The sequence below is a fragment of the Ambystoma mexicanum genome, unplaced genomic scaffold (genome assembly GCF_040938575.1).
Source record: "Ambystoma mexicanum isolate Mex_15411 unplaced genomic scaffold, UKY_AmexF1_1 Mex_scaf10, whole genome shotgun sequence".
Classification (NCBI taxonomy): domain Eukaryota; kingdom Metazoa; phylum Chordata; class Amphibia; order Caudata; family Ambystomatidae; genus Ambystoma; species Ambystoma mexicanum.
This window is the reverse complement of record NW_027182325.1, coordinates 4,125,807-4,135,526: the sequence shown is the minus strand read 5'-3', so window position 1 is coordinate 4,135,526 and position 9,720 is coordinate 4,125,807. Positions and strand designations below refer to the sequence as shown.

Genomic DNA, 9,720 nt, shown 5'->3' with positions numbered 1-9,720 from the left:
CCTTGCAGTTTTGAAAGGCAATTGAGAAATGGCTCACTTCCTGAACTTGGAGTACAAAAAAGCCTACAGCACCTGGTATTCCCAGGCGGTCTCCCATCCAGGTACTAACTAGGCCCGACACTGCTTAGCTTCCGAGATCAGACGAGATCGGGCGCATTCAGTGTGGTGTGGCCGTAGGCTCTGGGCCTTGTGAGTTTTGTACTTTTAAGCATCTAGTCGGCTAGACCTTGCAGTTTTGAAAGGCAATTGAGAAATGGCTCACTTCCTGAACTTGGAGTACAAAAAAGCCTACAGCACCTGGTATTCCCAGGCGGTCTCCCATCCAGGTACTAACTAGGCCCGACACTGCTTAGCTTCTGAGATCAGACGAGATCAGGCGCATTCAGTGTGGTGTGGCCGTAGGGTCTGGGCCTAGTGAGTTTTGTACTTTTAAGCATCTAGTCGGCTAGACCTTGCAGTTTTGAAAGGCAATTGTGAAATGGCTCACTTCCTGAACTTGGAGCACAAAAAAGCCTACAGCACCTGGTATTCCCAGGCGGTCTCCCATCCAGGTACTAACGAGGCCCGACACTGCTTAGCTTCCGAGATCAGACGCATTCAGTGTGGTGTGGCCGTAGGCTCTGGGCCTTGTGAGTTTTGTACTTTTAAGCATCTAGTCGGCTAGACCTTGCAGTTTTGAAAGGCAATTGTGAAATGGCTCACTTCCTGAACTTGGAGCACAAAAAAGCCTACAGCACCTGGTATTCCCAGGCGGTCTCCCATCCAGGTACTAACTAGGCCCGACACTGCTTAGCTTCTGAGATCAGACGAGATCAGGCGCATTCAGTGTGGTGTGGCCGTAGGCTCTGGGCCCAGTGAGTTTTGTACTTTTAAGCATCTAGTCGGCTAGACCTTGCAGTTTTAAAAGGCAATTGAGAAAGGGCTCACTTCCTGAACTTGGAGCACAAAAAAGCCTACAGCACCTGGTATTCCCAGGCGGTCTCCCATCCAGGTACTAACTAGGCCTGACACTGCTTAACTTCCGAGATCAGACGAGATCGGGTGCATTCAGTGTGGTGTGGCCGTAGGCTCTAGGAATGCTAAGAATATTACTCTTATGCATTTGCATTTAGTAAGCTAAGCCATGCAGCCACTTGCAACATGATACCACGCTCATCGCTCGATCAGGCTCGATCAGGCGAGATATATAAGACTGGTGGGCCCATTCAGGACTCCTATGTCTGGTAGGATAACTTTAATTCATCCATCCTGTGTCTGTTGCAGGGAGGTGGAGAGAACAATCAACGCAATAATGGGTTTCTTTCATGCCTCTTGAAGGACTCAATATTCTCTGTACTGCATTACATGTGAAAGTCGATTTATTACCCATGAACACACTACCTGTATGCTAATTCTATGTAAAAAGGTAGCTCCAGCCCTCATGATGTTGTCCAACATTTCCGCTATAAAACGGGATACAATTATTTTGGAAACATACCAAATTTGAAAAATAATTGAGAAGTTGCGCAATTACTAATCATGGAGCACAAAAAAGCCTACAGCACCTGGTATTCCCAGGCAGTCTCCCATCCAGGTACTAACTAGGCCCGACCCTGCTTAGCTTCCTGGGTGCATTCAGTGTGGTGTGGCCGTAGGCTCTGGGCCTAGTGAGTTTTGTACTTTTAAGCATCTAGTCGGCTAGACCTTGCAGTTTTGAAAGGCAATTGTGAAATGGCTCACTTCCTGAACTTGGAGCACAAAAAAGCCTACAGCACCTGGTATTCCCAGGCGGTCTCCCATCCAGGTACTAACGAGGCCCGACACTGCTTAGCTTCTGAGATCAGACGAGATCAGGCGCATTCAGTGTGGTGTGGCCATAGGCTCTGGGCCTTGTGAGTTTTGTACTTTTAAGCATCTAGTCGGCTAGACCTTGCAGTTTTAAAAGGCAATTGAGAAAGGGCTCACTTCCTGAACTTAGAGCACAAAAAAGCCTACAGCACCTGGTATTCCCAGGCGGTCTCCCATCCAGGTACTAACAAGGCCCGACACTGCTTAGCTTCCGAGATCAGACGAGATCGGGCGCATTCAGTGTGGTGTGGCCGTAGGCTCTGGGCCTTGTGAGTTTTGTACTTTTAAGCATCTAGTCGGCTAGACCTTGCAGTTTTGAAAGGCAATTGAGAAATGGCTCACTTCCTGAACTTGGAGTACAAAAAAGCCTACAGCACCTGGTATTCCCAGGCAGTCTCCCATCCAGGTACTAACTAGGCCCGACACTGCTTAGCTTCTGAGATCAGACGAGATCAGGTGCATTCAGTGTGGTGTGGCCGTAGGCTCTGGGCCTAGTGAGTTTTGTACTTTTAAGCATCTAGTCGGCTAGACCTTGCAGTTTTGAAAGGCAATTGTGAAATGGCTCACTTCCTGAACTTGGAGCACAAAAAAACCTACAGCACCTGGTATTCCCAGGTGGTCTCCCATCCAGGTACTAACTAGGCCCGACACTGCTTAGTTTCCGAGATCAGACGAGATCGGGCGCAATCAGTGTGGTGTGTCCGTAGTCTCTGGGCCTAGTGAGTTTTGTACTTTTAAGCATCTAGTCAGCTAGACCTTGCAGTTTTGAATGGCAATTGAGAAATGGCTCACTTCCTGAACTTGGAGCACAAAAAAGCCTACAGCACCTGGTATTCCCAGGTGGTCTCCCATCCAGGTACTAACGAGGCCCGACACAGCTTAGCTTCCGAGATCAGACGCATTCAGTGTGGTGTGGCCGTAGGCTCTGGGCCTTGTGAGTTTTGTACTTTTAAGCATCTAGTCGGCTAGACCTTGCAGTTTTGAAAGGCAATTGTGAAATGGCTCACTTCCTGAACTTGGAGCACAAAAAAGCCTACAGCACCTGGTATTCCCAGGCGGTCTCCCATCCAGGTACTATCTAGGCCTAACACTGCTTAACTTCCGAGATCAGACGAGATCGGGTGCATTCAGTGTGGTGTGGCCGTAGGCTCTAGAAATGCTAAGAATATTACTCTTATGCATTTGCATTTAGTAAGCTAAGCCATGCAGCCACTTGCAACATGATACCACGCTCATCGCTCGATCAGGCTCGATCAGGCGAGATATATAAGACTGGTGGGCCCATTCAGGACTCCTATGTCTGGTAGGATAACTTTAATTCATCCATCCTGTGTCTGTTGCAGGGAGGTGGAGAGAACAATCAACACAATAATGGTTTTCTTTCATGCCTCTTGAAGGACTCAATATTCTCTGTACTGCATTACATGTGAAAGTCGATTTATTACCCATGAACACACTACCTGTATGCTAATTCTATGTAAAAAGGTAGCTCCAGCCCTCATGATGTTGTCCAACATTTCCGCTATAAAACGGGATACAATTATTTTGGAAACATACCAAATTTGAAAAATAATTGAGAAGTTGCGCAATTACTAATCATGGAGCACAAAAAAGCCTACAGCACCTGGTATTCCCAGGCAGTCTCCCATCCAGGTACTAACTAGGCCCGACCCTGCTTAGCTTCCGAGATCGGGCGCATTCAGTGTGGTGTGGCCGTAGGCTCTGGGCCTAGTGAGTTTTGTACTTTTAAGCATCTAGTCGGCTAGACCTTGCAGTTTTGAAAGGCAATTGTGAAATGGCTCACTTCCTGAACTTGGAGCACAAAAAAGCCTACAGCACCTGGTATTCCCAGGCGGTCTCCCATCCAGGTACTAACGAGGCCCGACACTGCTTAGCTTCCAAGATCAGACGCATTCAGTGTGGTGTGGCCGTAGGCTCTGAGCCTTGTGAGTTTTGTACTTTTAAGCATCTAGTCGGCTAGACCTTGCAGTTTTGAAAGGCAATTGTGAAATGGCTCACTTCCTGAACTTGGAGCACAAAAAAGCCTACAGCACCTGGTATTCCCAGGCGGTCTCCCATCCAGGTACTAACGAGGCCCGACACTGCTTAGCTTCCGAGATCAGACGAGATCGGGCGCATTCAGTGTGGTGTGGCCGTAGGCTCTGGGCCTTGTGAGTTTTGTACTTTTAAGCATCTAGTCGGCTAGACCTTGCAGTTTTGAAAGGCAATTGAGAAATGGCTCACTTCCTGAACTTGGAGTACAAAAAAGCCTACAGCACCTGGTATTCCCAGGCGGTCTCCTATCCAGGTACTAACTAGGCCCGACACTGCTTAGCTTCTGAGATCAGACGAGATCAGGCGCATTCAGTGTGGTGTGGCCGTAGGCTCTGGGCCTAGTGAGTTTTGTACTTTTAAGCATCTAGTCGGCTAGACCTTGCAGTTTTGAAAGGCAATTGTGAAATGGCTCACTTCCTGAACTTGGAGCACAAAAAAGCCTACAGCACCTGGTATTCCCAGGCGGTCTCCCATCCAGGTACTAACTAGGCCTGACACTGCTTAACTTCCGAGATCAGACGAGATCGGGTGCATTCAGTGTGGTGTGGCCGTAGGCTCTAGGAATGCTAAGAATATTACTCTTATGCATTTGCATTTAGTAAGCTAAGCCATGCAGCCACTTGCAACATGATACCACGCTCATCGCTCGATCAGGCTCGATCAGGCGAGATATATAAGACTGGTGGGCCCATTCAGGACTCCTATGTCTGGTAGGATAACTTTAATTCATCCATCCTGTGTCTGTTGCAGGGAGGTGGAGAGAACAATCAACACAATAATGGTTTTCTTTCATGCCTCTTGAAGGACTCAATATTCTCTGTACTGCATTACATGTGAAAGTCGATTTATTACCCATGAACACACTACCTGTATGCTAATTCTATGTAAAAAGGTAGCTCCAGCCCTCATGATGTTGTCCAACATTTCCGCTATAAAACGGGATACAATTATTTTGGAAACATACCAAATTTGAAAAATAATTGAGAAGTTGCGCAATTACTAATCATGGAGCACAAAAAAGCCTACAGCACCTGGTATTCCCAGGCAGTCTCCCATCCAGGTACTAACTAGGCCCGACCCTGCTTAGCTTCCGAGATCGGGCGCATTCAGTGTGGTGTGGCCGTAGGCTCTGGGCCTAGTGAGTTTTGTACTTTTAAGCATCTAGTCGGCTAGACCTTGCAGTTTTGAAAGGCAATTGAGAAATGGCTCACTTCCTGAACTTGGAGTACAAAAAAGCCTACAGCACCTGGTATTCCCAGGCGGTCTCCCATCCAGGTACTAACTAGGCCCGACACTGCTTAGCTTCCGAGATCAGACGAGATCGGGCGCATTCAGTGTGGTGTGGCCGTAGGCTCTGGGCCTTGTGAGTTTTGTACTTTTAAGCATCTAGTCGGCTAGACCTTGCAGTTTTGAAAGGCAATTGAGAAATGGCTCACTTCCTGAACTTGGAGTACAAAAAAGCCTACAGCACCTGGTATTCCCAGGCGGTCTCCCATCCAGGTACTAACTAGGCCCGACACTGCTTAGCTTCTGAGATCAGACGAGATCAGGCGCATTCAGTGTGGTGTGGCCGTAGGGTCTGGGCCTAGTGAGTTTTGTACTTTTAAGCATCTAGTCGGCTAGACCTTGCAGTTTTGAAAGGCAATTGTGAAATGGCTCACTTCCTGAACTTGGAGCACAAAAAAGCCTACAGCACCTGGTATTCCCAGGCGGTCTCCCATCCAGGTACTAACGAGGCCCGACACTGCTTAGCTTCCGAGATCAGACGCATTCAGTGTGGTGTGGCCGTAGGCTCTGGGCCTTGTGAGTTTTGTACTTTTAAGCATCTAGTCGGCTAGACCTTGCAGTTTTGAAAGGCAATTGTGAAATGGCTCACTTCCTGAACTTGGAGCACAAAAAAGCCTACAGCACCTGGTATTCCCAGGCGGTCTCCCATCCAGGTACTAACTAGGCCCGACACTGCTTAGCTTCTGAGATCAGACGAGATCAGGCGCATTCAGTGTGGTGTGGCCGTAGGCTCTGGGCCCAGTGAGTTTTGTACTTTTAAGCATCTAGTCGGCTAGACCTTGCAGTTTTAAAAGGCAATTGAGAAAGGGCTCACTTCCTGAACTTGGAGCACAAAAAAGCCTACAGCACCTGGTATTCCCAGGCGGTCTCCCATCCAGGTACTAACTAGGCCTGACACTGCTTAACTTCCGAGATCAGACGAGATCGGGTGCATTCAGTGTGGTGTGGCCGTAGGCTCTAGGAATGCTAAGAATATTACTCTTATGCATTTGCATTTAGTAAGCTAAGCCATGCAGCCACTTGCAACATGATACCACGCTCATCGCTCGATCAGGCTCGATCAGGCGAGATATATAAGACTGGTGGGCCCATTCAGGACTCCTATGTCTGGTAGGATAACTTTAATTCATCCATCCTGTGTCTGTTGCAGGGAGGTGGAGAGAACAATCAACGCAATAATGGGTTTCTTTCATGCCTCTTGAAGGACTCAATATTCTCTGTACTGCATTACATGTGAAAGTCGATTTATTACCCATGAACACACTACCTGTATGCTAATTCTATGTAAAAAGGTAGCTCCAGCCCTCATGATGTTGTCCAACATTTCCGCTATAAAACGGGATACAATTATTTTGGAAACATACCAAATTTGAAAAATAATTGAGAAGTTGCGCAATTACTAATCATGGAGCACAAAAAAGCCTACAGCACCTGGTATTCCCAGGCAGTCTCCCATCCAGGTACTAACTAGGCCCGACCCTGCTTAGCTTCCTGGGTGCATTCAGTGTGGTGTGGCCGTAGGCTCTGGGCCTAGTGAGTTTTGTACTTTTAAGCATCTAGTCGGCTAGACCTTGCAGTTTTGAAAGGCAATTGTGAAATGGCTCACTTCCTGAACTTGGAGCACAAAAAAGCCTACAGCACCTGGTATTCCCAGGCGGTCTCCCATCCAGGTACTAACGAGGCCCGACACTGCTTAGCTTCTGAGATCAGACGAGATCAGGCGCATTCAGTGTGGTGTGGCCATAGGCTCTGGGCCTTGTGAGTTTTGTACTTTTAAGCATCTAGTCGGCTAGACCTTGCAGTTTTAAAAGGCAATTGAGAAAGGGCTCACTTCCTGAACTTGGAGCACAAAAAAGCCTACAGCACCTGGTATTCCCAGGCGGTCTCCCATCCAGGTACTAACAAGGCCCGACACTGCTTAGCTTCCGAGATCAGACGAGATCGGGCGCATTCAGTGTGGTGTGGCCGTAGGCTCTGGGCCTTGTGAGTTTTGTACTTTTAAGCATCTAGTCGGCTAGACCTTGCAGTTTTGAAAGGCAATTGAGAAATGGCTCACTTCCTGAACTTGGAGTACAAAAAAGCCTACAGCACCTGGTATTCCCAGGCGGTCTCCCATCCAGGTACTAACTAGGCCCGACACTGCTTAGCTTCTGAGATCAGACGAGATCAGGCGCATTCAGTGTGGTGTGGCCGTAGGCTCTGGGCCTAGTGAGTTTTGTACTTTTAAGCATCTAGTCGGCTAGACCTTGCAGTTTTGAAAGGCAATTGTGAAATGGCTCACTTCCTGAACTTGGAGCACAAAAAAACCTACAGCACCTGGTATTCCCAGGTGGTCTCCCATCCAGGTACTAACTAGGCCCGACACTGCTTAGTTTCCGAGATCAGACGAGATCGGGCGCAATCAGTGTGGTGTGTCCGTAGTCTCTGGGCCTAGTGAGTTTTGTACTTTTAAGCATCTAGTCAGCTAGACCTTGCAGTTTTGAATGGCAATTGAGAAATGGCTCACTTCCTGAACTTGGAGCACAAAAAAGCCTACAGCACCTGGTATTCCCAGGCGGTCTCCCATCCAGGTACTAACGAGGCCCGACACAGCTTAGCTTCCGAGATCAGACGCATTCAGTGTGGTGTGGCCGTAGGCTCTGGGCCTTGTGAGTTTTGTACTTTTAAGCATCTAGTCGGCTAGACCTTGCAGTTTTGAAAGGCAATTGTGAAATGGCTCACTTCCTGAACTTGGAGCACAAAAAAGCCTACAGCACCTGGTATTCCCAGGCGGTCTCCCATCCAGGTACTATCTAGGCCTAACACTGCTTAACTTCCGAGATCAGACGAGATCGGGTGCATTCAGTGTGGTGTGGCCGTAGGCTCTAGAAATGCTAAGAATATTACTCTTATGCATTTGCATTTAGTAAGCTAAGCCATGCAGCCACTTGCAACATGATACCACGCTCATCGCTCGATCAGGCTCGATCAGGCGAGATATATAAGACTGGTGGGCCCATTCAGGACTCCTATGTCTGGTAGGATAACTTTAATTCATCCATCCTGTGTCTGTTGCAGGGAGGTGGAGAGAACAATCAACACAATAATGGTTTTCTTTCATGCCTCTTGAAGGACTCAATATTCTCTGTACTGCATTACATGTGAAAGTCGATTTATTACCCATGAACACACTACCTGTATGCTAATTCTATGTAAAAAGGTAGCTCCAGCCCTCATGATGTTGTCCAACATTTCCGCTATAAAACGGGATACAATTATTTTGGAAACATACCAAATTTGAAAAATAATTGAGAAGTTGCGCAATTACTAATCATGGAGCACAAAAAAGCCTACAGCACCTGGTATTCCCAGGCAGTCTCCCATCCAGGTACTAACTAGGCCCGACCCTGCTTAGCTTCCGAGATCGGGCGCATTCAGTGTGGTGTGGCCGTAGGCTCTGGGCCTAGTGAGTTTTGTACTTTTAAGCATCTAGTCGGCTAGACCTTGCAGTTTTGAAAGGCAATTGTGAAATGGCTCACTTCCTGAACTTGGAGCACAAAAAAGCCTACAGCACCTGGTATTCCCAGGCGGTCTCCCATCCAGGTACTAACGAGGCCCGACACTGCTTAGCTTCCAAGATCAGACGCATTCAGTGTGGTGTGGCCGTAGGCTCTGAGCCTTGTGAGTTTTGTACTTTTAAGCATCTAGTCGGCTAGACCTTGCAGTTTTGAAAGGCAATTGTGAAATGGCTCACTTCCTGAACTTGGAGCACAAAAAAGCCTACAGCACCTGGTATTCCCAGGCGGTCTCCCATCCAGGTACTAACGAGGCCCGACACTGCTTAGCTTCCGAGATCAGACGAGATCGGGCGCATTCAGTGTGGTGTGGCCGTAGGCTCTGGGCCTTGTGAGTTTTGTACTTTTAAGCATCTAGTCGGCTAGACCTTGCAGTTTTGAAAGGCAATTGAGAAATGGCTCACTTCCTGAACTTGGAGTACAAAAAAGCCTACAGCACCTGGTATTCCCAGGCGGTCTCCTATCCAGGTACTAACTAGGCCCGACACTGCTTAGCTTCTGAGATCAGACGAGATCAGGCGCATTCAGTGTGGTGTGGCCGTAGGCTCTGGGCCTAGTGAGTTTTGTACTTTTAAGCATCTAGTCGGCTAGACCTTGCAGTTTTGAAAGGCAATTGTGAAATGGCTCACTTCCTGAACTTGGAGCACAAAAAAGCCTACAGCACCTGGTATTCCCAGGCGGTCTCCCATCCAGGTACTAACTAGGCCTGACACTGCTTAACTTCCGAGATCAGACGAGATCGGGTGCATTCAGTGTGGTGTGGCCGTAGGCTCTAGGAATGCTAAGAATATTACTCTTATGCATTTGCATTTAGTAAGCTAAGCCATGCAGCCACTTGCAACATGATACCACGCTCATCGCTCGATCAGGCTCGATCAGGCGAGATATATAAGACTGGTGGGCCCATTCAGGACTCCTATGTCTGGTAGGATAACTTTAATTCATCCATCCTGTGTCTGTTGCAGGGAGGTGGAGAGAACAATCAACACAATAATGG

The 9,720-nt window shown here is 48.0% G+C and overlaps 22 non-coding genes and 13 pseudogenes across 22 annotated transcripts; all 35 read right to left on the bottom strand.

Moving 5' to 3' along the window:
* Positions 1–60: 60 nt before the first annotated feature.
* LOC138537336 (5S ribosomal RNA) lies at positions 61–179 on the bottom strand. Its single transcript, XR_011285475.1, has one exon. It is a non-coding gene; the product is annotated as a 5S ribosomal RNA (ribosomal RNA).
* Positions 180–285: 106 nt separating this feature from the next.
* Positions 286–404, bottom strand: LOC138537317 (5S ribosomal RNA). Its single transcript, XR_011285457.1, has one exon. It is a non-coding gene; the product is annotated as a 5S ribosomal RNA (ribosomal RNA).
* Positions 405–510: 106 nt separating this feature from the next.
* LOC138544232 (5S ribosomal RNA) lies at positions 511–619 on the bottom strand (annotated as a pseudogene).
* A 106-nt stretch (positions 620–725) lies between these two features.
* Positions 726–844, bottom strand: LOC138546661 (5S ribosomal RNA). The gene has a single exon (XR_011290947.1). It is a non-coding gene; the product is annotated as a 5S ribosomal RNA (ribosomal RNA).
* Positions 845–950: 106 nt separating this feature from the next.
* Positions 951–1,069, bottom strand: LOC138549405 (5S ribosomal RNA). Its single transcript, XR_011293187.1, has one exon. It is a non-coding gene; the product is annotated as a 5S ribosomal RNA (ribosomal RNA).
* Positions 1,070–1,532: 463 nt separating this feature from the next.
* On the bottom strand, positions 1,533–1,636 carry LOC138546841 (5S ribosomal RNA; annotated as a pseudogene).
* Positions 1,637–1,742: 106 nt separating this feature from the next.
* On the bottom strand, positions 1,743–1,861 carry LOC138537472 (5S ribosomal RNA). The gene has a single exon (XR_011285605.1). It is a non-coding gene; the product is annotated as a 5S ribosomal RNA (ribosomal RNA).
* Positions 1,862–1,967: 106 nt separating this feature from the next.
* LOC138548583 (5S ribosomal RNA) lies at positions 1,968–2,086 on the bottom strand. Its single transcript, XR_011292379.1, has one exon. It is a non-coding gene; the product is annotated as a 5S ribosomal RNA (ribosomal RNA).
* Positions 2,087–2,192: 106 nt separating this feature from the next.
* Positions 2,193–2,311, bottom strand: LOC138549433 (5S ribosomal RNA). Its single transcript, XR_011293216.1, has one exon. It is a non-coding gene; the product is annotated as a 5S ribosomal RNA (ribosomal RNA).
* A 106-nt stretch (positions 2,312–2,417) lies between these two features.
* Positions 2,418–2,536, bottom strand: LOC138542622 (5S ribosomal RNA; annotated as a pseudogene).
* Positions 2,537–2,642: 106 nt separating this feature from the next.
* On the bottom strand, positions 2,643–2,751 carry LOC138545575 (5S ribosomal RNA; annotated as a pseudogene).
* A 106-nt stretch (positions 2,752–2,857) lies between these two features.
* Positions 2,858–2,976, bottom strand: LOC138548469 (5S ribosomal RNA). The gene has a single exon (XR_011292271.1). It is a non-coding gene; the product is annotated as a 5S ribosomal RNA (ribosomal RNA).
* Positions 2,977–3,439: 463 nt separating this feature from the next.
* Positions 3,440–3,548, bottom strand: LOC138543845 (5S ribosomal RNA; annotated as a pseudogene).
* Positions 3,549–3,654: 106 nt separating this feature from the next.
* On the bottom strand, positions 3,655–3,763 carry LOC138545730 (5S ribosomal RNA; annotated as a pseudogene).
* Positions 3,764–3,869: 106 nt separating this feature from the next.
* On the bottom strand, positions 3,870–3,988 carry LOC138550789 (5S ribosomal RNA). Its single transcript, XR_011294535.1, has one exon. It is a non-coding gene; the product is annotated as a 5S ribosomal RNA (ribosomal RNA).
* Positions 3,989–4,094: 106 nt separating this feature from the next.
* On the bottom strand, positions 4,095–4,213 carry LOC138537388 (5S ribosomal RNA). Its single transcript, XR_011285525.1, has one exon. It is a non-coding gene; the product is annotated as a 5S ribosomal RNA (ribosomal RNA).
* A 106-nt stretch (positions 4,214–4,319) lies between these two features.
* On the bottom strand, positions 4,320–4,438 carry LOC138549404 (5S ribosomal RNA). Its single transcript, XR_011293186.1, has one exon. It is a non-coding gene; the product is annotated as a 5S ribosomal RNA (ribosomal RNA).
* Positions 4,439–4,901: 463 nt separating this feature from the next.
* On the bottom strand, positions 4,902–5,010 carry LOC138543844 (5S ribosomal RNA; annotated as a pseudogene).
* Positions 5,011–5,116: 106 nt separating this feature from the next.
* Positions 5,117–5,235, bottom strand: LOC138537324 (5S ribosomal RNA). The gene has a single exon (XR_011285464.1). It is a non-coding gene; the product is annotated as a 5S ribosomal RNA (ribosomal RNA).
* A 106-nt stretch (positions 5,236–5,341) lies between these two features.
* LOC138537316 (5S ribosomal RNA) lies at positions 5,342–5,460 on the bottom strand. The gene has a single exon (XR_011285456.1). It is a non-coding gene; the product is annotated as a 5S ribosomal RNA (ribosomal RNA).
* Positions 5,461–5,566: 106 nt separating this feature from the next.
* Positions 5,567–5,675, bottom strand: LOC138544231 (5S ribosomal RNA; annotated as a pseudogene).
* Positions 5,676–5,781: 106 nt separating this feature from the next.
* On the bottom strand, positions 5,782–5,900 carry LOC138546650 (5S ribosomal RNA). Its single transcript, XR_011290946.1, has one exon. It is a non-coding gene; the product is annotated as a 5S ribosomal RNA (ribosomal RNA).
* Positions 5,901–6,006: 106 nt separating this feature from the next.
* On the bottom strand, positions 6,007–6,125 carry LOC138549403 (5S ribosomal RNA). Its single transcript, XR_011293185.1, has one exon. It is a non-coding gene; the product is annotated as a 5S ribosomal RNA (ribosomal RNA).
* Positions 6,126–6,588: 463 nt separating this feature from the next.
* On the bottom strand, positions 6,589–6,692 carry LOC138546840 (5S ribosomal RNA; annotated as a pseudogene).
* Positions 6,693–6,798: 106 nt separating this feature from the next.
* On the bottom strand, positions 6,799–6,917 carry LOC138537471 (5S ribosomal RNA). Its single transcript, XR_011285604.1, has one exon. It is a non-coding gene; the product is annotated as a 5S ribosomal RNA (ribosomal RNA).
* A 106-nt stretch (positions 6,918–7,023) lies between these two features.
* LOC138548582 (5S ribosomal RNA) lies at positions 7,024–7,142 on the bottom strand. Its single transcript, XR_011292378.1, has one exon. It is a non-coding gene; the product is annotated as a 5S ribosomal RNA (ribosomal RNA).
* Positions 7,143–7,248: 106 nt separating this feature from the next.
* On the bottom strand, positions 7,249–7,367 carry LOC138546639 (5S ribosomal RNA). Its single transcript, XR_011290945.1, has one exon. It is a non-coding gene; the product is annotated as a 5S ribosomal RNA (ribosomal RNA).
* Positions 7,368–7,473: 106 nt separating this feature from the next.
* LOC138542621 (5S ribosomal RNA) lies at positions 7,474–7,592 on the bottom strand (annotated as a pseudogene).
* A 106-nt stretch (positions 7,593–7,698) lies between these two features.
* Positions 7,699–7,807, bottom strand: LOC138545647 (5S ribosomal RNA; annotated as a pseudogene).
* A 106-nt stretch (positions 7,808–7,913) lies between these two features.
* On the bottom strand, positions 7,914–8,032 carry LOC138548468 (5S ribosomal RNA). Its single transcript, XR_011292270.1, has one exon. It is a non-coding gene; the product is annotated as a 5S ribosomal RNA (ribosomal RNA).
* A 463-nt stretch (positions 8,033–8,495) lies between these two features.
* On the bottom strand, positions 8,496–8,604 carry LOC138543843 (5S ribosomal RNA; annotated as a pseudogene).
* Positions 8,605–8,710: 106 nt separating this feature from the next.
* On the bottom strand, positions 8,711–8,819 carry LOC138545729 (5S ribosomal RNA; annotated as a pseudogene).
* Positions 8,820–8,925: 106 nt separating this feature from the next.
* LOC138550788 (5S ribosomal RNA) lies at positions 8,926–9,044 on the bottom strand. Its single transcript, XR_011294534.1, has one exon. It is a non-coding gene; the product is annotated as a 5S ribosomal RNA (ribosomal RNA).
* A 106-nt stretch (positions 9,045–9,150) lies between these two features.
* LOC138537387 (5S ribosomal RNA) lies at positions 9,151–9,269 on the bottom strand. The gene has a single exon (XR_011285524.1). It is a non-coding gene; the product is annotated as a 5S ribosomal RNA (ribosomal RNA).
* Positions 9,270–9,375: 106 nt separating this feature from the next.
* On the bottom strand, positions 9,376–9,494 carry LOC138549402 (5S ribosomal RNA). The gene has a single exon (XR_011293183.1). It is a non-coding gene; the product is annotated as a 5S ribosomal RNA (ribosomal RNA).
* Positions 9,495–9,720: the final 226 nt, after the last annotated feature.